Genomic DNA, 6000 nt, shown 5'->3' with positions numbered 1-6000 from the left:
TGCGGCCCTCACACACTGCCCGCAATCAACTCAATTTGCAAATTGTGGCCTGGCCTGGCATGTGCCACACTTGAAAGTATTTTAAAACCATTTATTTCAAATGACCCACACGATGAAGACGACGACGACGACGACGATGACGAGGAGCTGGGCCGAACAATTTTAAAACTCCAGACACGTAAAGGCAACCAAGGAACTTGAACACGATTGCAACCTGGCCACGGCTGTTGCCTGGTGCCATAAAAAATTCATTTGACTTAAAAACTTTGAGAGAGACAACACAAAAAAACAACAAACACACACACACTCAAAATATAAAACCAACCAGGCCAAAAGTGAGGCAGCAAACTAAAGAGCAGCCGGTATTGCATAGTCGGTAGTCGAAATTGATATTAAGTCAGGTGGCGCGTGTCCATTACACGCATTGCGGCCAAAAAGCGAAAGCCGCCTAGAACTCAGGTAGAATAAATATAGAGAGATATCAGCTGGCAGAAAGAGAGCCGAGTGCGAGCGAGAGAGGGAGCTCACTTAAACTGACAGTTTTGAGGCACGCACATCCCGTGCATGGCATCAGCAAAACAATGCCCCAATCCCAAACCCAAACCCAACCGCTCCGATCTGAACGGAGAGCAAATTTGCTTAGCCAGCGCGGAAATTGTGGCCTACTGCTGCTCTATTGTCTTATTGAACTCCGGACTGGCGTTGGCGAAGGAAACGGAAACGCGACCTGGCTGAAGACTGAAGTGCACCCGCTCTCCTCTCTCTCTCTCTCTCTCGCTCTTCCTTTCTCGCTGCTGCTACGGTCAGCGCGGTCGGCGTTTTGTCAAAAGGCGCACGTGAACTATTAAAATCACTTAAGTGCAATTCATGTCACGTTCTGCGCCAGCCCAAAACTTACAAGCGATTGATATATGCGATGTCAGTGCCTCTTCTCTACGTAACTGTGCGATAAATGAACTGACACAATGTCTGGCCAATGCCTGATAAACTTGATCCCATTTGCATAAATCCATTTCCCCATTCTATCCGCTGTCAGCATTTATGATATTCTTGATGCTTTTGTTGGTCAAGGTCGCTGACAAAACGAATGAATTCTATTTCGATTTTAGATAAAGGAAACTTAAGCAGAATATTTGAACATATTTTATGAATATAATAAAAGATATATAAATTTAAAATTTATAGATGTATTATTCAATATTCCAAATTACGCATATATTATCAATAAAATATTCTTAAAATATTTATTAATATTAAAATACTTAAAATGTTCTGTCCCGCCTCCTGCCACATGTATTTTCAGAAAACCACTTTAACCAGAACTCCCTTATTCCATGAGTATTATATGTGGGTATACACAAATGTAGCACCTCTTTTATCTTATAGATTTTGTTTTTATATGTGTATATATCTCTTATATAAGACTATACTCACTTGTTGACATTTTTCCACTATTAAAACACAATGAAGTTTCCATAAACTCTGATATGAATTTGAGCAATTTTATTATACATCAGATACAACTGCAATAAAAAAAATTATATCATTTATACGTTGCAACAATTCCTAATAATAAAATTAAAGTCTAACTATATGTTGGGCTGCTTAAACATTTGGTTATTTATACTTTTGAATTTAAATTAGTGTTGGAATTTTCATTAATTTACTGCACAGATACTCAATATTTGTAATTGATACACACATCCACACACACTCACACTCACTCATAAATGTATTTGCTTTTTTGTGGCTTTGCAACGAATTTATTTAAATATTTAAATACATTTTGACGCTTGGCGAGATTCTCATTCGCATTTTCAATGAAAAATTTGCAGAGATGTGTGTGTGTGTGTGTGTGTGTGTGTGTGTGTGTGTGTTCAGGAAAGAAACAACAACATCAGCATTTAGGGAAGCATATTGCAATGTTTCGTTGGCCAAAATAGATTTGATCTAAGCTGATTATTTACACTGGCAAGCAGGGTAAAGCAACTGACCCAATTCGAACGAATGAGCAAACAAAATATTACTGTGAATTGATTTTGGACACAGTTGTGTACGTTGATTAATTTTACAACTATTTGCGTACATCCCAAAACAATTAATGCGAGACCACAAAAGTTGACACTCAGTGCCAACAACTCCGAAGTATCTACGGAAGGAATTTTGTTATGCTCCAGCGGCGTTTTGTCAATTAAATGCTGGAAAATTTAACGCCACAGCCCGCAGCTCTAATGAAAGCTGCAAGGGAGGGCAGGAGCATGAGATGTCGCACCATTTACAAGGCAGCCACTTGACAGGCCACACAACAGCAACAACAACAACAAGAAAAGCAACAGCAACAGCAGCGACAGAAATGCCATTGCACTTCTCCATCTCCTGTTCACTCTTATATACAAGCATCTCAGCTGCACTGATTAATTACAGACAAATAAATAAATTTCTACCTCTGTCCTTCGTTTTACTGCACGCTTTTCGTGTCATGTGTGGAAATGATAAAAATACTTAGCACTGTGTTGGCATATATTTAAATACCCTGTAGTCAGACGTTCGATAAGCAAATGGATGCTAATAGAGAGTATAATAAGTATAAGTATAAGTATAAGTATAAGTATAAGTATAAGTATAAGTATAAGTATAAGTATAAGTATAAGTATAAGTATAAGTATAAGTATAAGTATAAGTATAAGTATAAGTATAAGTATAAGTATAAGTATAAGTATAAGTATAAGTATAAGTATAAGTATAAGTATAAGTATAAGTATAAGTATAAGTATAAGTATAAGTATAAGTATAAGTATAAGTATAAGTATAAGTATAAGTATAAGTATAAGTATAAGTATAAGTATAAGTATAAGTATAAGTATAAGTATAAGTATAAGTATAAGTATAAGTATAAGTATAAGTATAAGTATAAGTATAAGTATAAGTATAAGTATAAGTATAAGTATAAGTATAAGTATAAGTATAAGTATAAGTATAAGTATAAGTATAAGTATAAGTATAAGTATAAGTATAAGTATAAGTATAAGTATAAGTATAAGTATAAGTATAAGTATAAGTATAAGTATAAGTATAAGTATAAGTATAAGTATAAGTATAAGTATAAGTATAAGTATAAGTATAAGTATAAGTATAAGTATAAGTATAAGTATAAGTATAAGTATAAGTATAAGTATAAGTATAAGTATAAGTATAAGTATAAGTATAAGTATAAGTATAAGTATAAGTATAAGTATAAGTATAAGTATAAGTATAAGTATAAGTATAAGTATAAGTATAAGTATAAGTATAAGTATAAGTATAAGTATAAGTATAAGTATAAGTATAAGTATAAGTATAAGTATAAGTATAAGTATAAGTATAAGTATAAGTATAAGTATAAGTATAAGTATAAGTATAAGTATAAGTATAAGTATAAGTATAAGTATAAGTATAAGTATAAGTATAAGTATAAGTATAAGTATAAGTATAAGTATAAGTATAAGTATAAGTATAAGTATAAGTATAAGTATAAGTATAAGTATAATAGTTAAGTTAAGTATAAGATAAGTATAGTTTAAGTATAAGTATAGTATAAGTAAGATAAGTTCTCAATACTTGGTCTACGGGTATTTTACGGCCTTCCTCTTTGAATTAGATTCTTGATTATTGTTTTCTTTTGGTTGTATTTAAAATTTATTTCTGCTGCCTTTGGCTTTTTGGATTATTAATTACGCTGACACTTTCGGTCTGCGCTAATGAGCACCGAAATAGAATTTTTTCCATAATTTGGCTTCTGTCTATAGGAACATCGTGCATTCGTATAAAGCATATTCCTGCGCTTCCACCTCCAGCTGCATAATTTTATGCAAATGACGTTGCTTGAGCAAACATAACCTCATTTTGGATAGCCCAGCTTCGATATGGAGCGCTTAGATGTCGCAGTTGTTTCTGCTACTCCTGCTGCTATTGCTGTTGCTGCTGTTGGCCATTCGGCTGCCACTTAACTCTACACTGCACTACACGTTCATGAAAAATGATTATAAGTGGGTCACAGGATATGCAAATGTTTCTTTTTCACGCTCAGCTTACGACAATGGCAGAGTGGAGCGAACTGGAGCACAGCTGCTCCATCGGCCGCCAGAGGGCGTTGCCTAGCGGCAGGTGTTGGGCCACTCTTGAGTTATGTTCACATACATATATATTTATATACATATACATTTACATGCGTATATGTATATGTCTGCCTGAGGACTCTACGTACTTGGCAGGACATTTTGCAAATGCAACTGAAAGTTTGCCAAGAAAATGGTGAAAGTTTTTTCCGCTTTAGTATTTTATAACCGAAATAGCCGCCAGCTGCAAGTTGGCAGCTGCAACTTTAATTTTGCAGAGAGAGCGCACAGTGCCCAGTGGACACCAAACAGTACAGAGCACACGAAAAGGAGCAACAACAGCAACAACAACAAAATCGCAAGGACAACGCCTACAGTTACATTTGATTTAATTTTCCATGTCAGTTCCACGAACTTGCCGTAAAGCCAAGCGCACAACGCATGAAAAACTAATCAAAACATCGCTCGTCCTGGGACCCACTTGCGCCCGGACCCTTCACATTGACCACGTGTCCATCCAGCCAGCATGCCATCGGCCATTTGCTGCCTGACACATGCACATGTCCTTGCGACTCTAATCCCAGAGTGAAAGTTTATTTGGCTTTTTACCATTTCCTTGGCAAAGTCAAATAGTTTAAAATGTGTCACTAGTTTTGCCATTTGTTTATATATAAATAAATATATATGTATATATTTATACCCTGAACCCATTGAAAATGGGAAATCAGGGTATAATGGTTTTGTGAAAAAGTATGTAACGGGCAGAAGGAGGCGTGGCAGACCCCACAAAGTATATATATTCTTGATCAGCGTGACGAGCTGAGTCGATATAGCCCTGTCCGTCTGTCCGTCCGTCCGTCCGTCCGTCCGTCCGTCCGTCCGTCCGTCCGTCCGTATGAGTGCGTCGATCTCAGAAGTTATAAGAGCTAGAGAGCTGAAATTTGGCATGCATACTCGTGTGTACCATACGCAGTACGAGTTTGCTTTATTTTTTCGATAAATCATCCGATAACTTTTTTATCGAGAATAATCGAAAAATTGATTTTGTTTTTTTAGCCTAACTTGAACATTTTTATACCTGGAGTCTTCAAATTTGTGTTGTATATAAAGTTAGTCGATACAAAGATTTTGTAATTTACAGATTTTGGATACCACGCCCCCTTCTCCCCCAATTTGTAAAAAACGCATTTCAAGTACTAGAGACTTGTGCTTTGGAATGTACACACATATTTACCATATGATTACACTCTGAAAGTTTCATTAAGATCGTATGTTTACAAAAGAAATTATTCGACAAATAAATTCTCATAATATTGCCCACACTGCAGCGCAGCCCAAGCGCAGTCGCTGCTTACTGCGCAGTTAGCAGAGCGCAGTCTTATGCGTGCGTGTGGATGCATGTGTATGTATGTGTGCATAAAAGAAGTGCAGAATGATTAGAATATCAGATTAGAGGGTTCAGGGTATCTCCTAGTCGAGCAGTCTCGACTAGAGCTTTCTTACTTGTTTTATTTTATTTTATTTTATTTTATTTTATTTTTTCCTTATTTAGTTTTTACTCGAATCGCAAAAATATTATATGTTTGTTATGTTTGCGCTCAGAGCTACAGAACTTTTCGAGCTGGACGAGTTCTGTGTTTTAGACATTGAGATTGAAATGTCATCAGAAATAATAAAAATACATGCAAATCCTTGGCTGTGAAATGCAAATGCAAGATGAAAAGTTCACACAATCGATATGGAACTTAATTGTATCTCACAACTCACAAATATGGCTAACAAGTGAAGTAAAGTTTAAAAGCTTTAACTATTTTTCTATATATGTGTATAATTAATATATGTAATCTATATGTGTCTGTCATTAGCTAATGTAGTTATTATTAAATATCTATATTTAAGATTGACA

General features: G+C 35.4%; 1 long non-coding RNA gene across 1 annotated transcript in view; it reads right to left on the bottom strand.

Annotated features, from left to right (window-relative positions):
• Window positions 1-1433: 1433 nt before the first annotated feature.
• The window catches only part of LOC149269919 (uncharacterized), a 45119-nt gene continuing 40552 nt past the window's right edge, over window positions 1434-6000 (bottom strand). Inside the window, exon 3 of the long non-coding RNA XR_016269388.1 lies at window positions 1434-1523. This is a non-coding gene — a long non-coding RNA (uncharacterized LOC149269919). The remainder of the gene's footprint in view (window positions 1524-6000) is intronic.

Source organism: Drosophila arizonae, chromosome 3, assembly GCF_054131065.1.
Source record: "Drosophila arizonae isolate 15081-1271.41 chromosome 3, UAZ_ARI_1.0, whole genome shotgun sequence".
NCBI classification, from domain to species: domain Eukaryota; kingdom Metazoa; phylum Arthropoda; class Insecta; order Diptera; family Drosophilidae; genus Drosophila; species Drosophila arizonae.
Note: the sequence above shows the minus strand (reverse complement) of the source record. Positions and strands in the feature narration are given on the sequence as shown.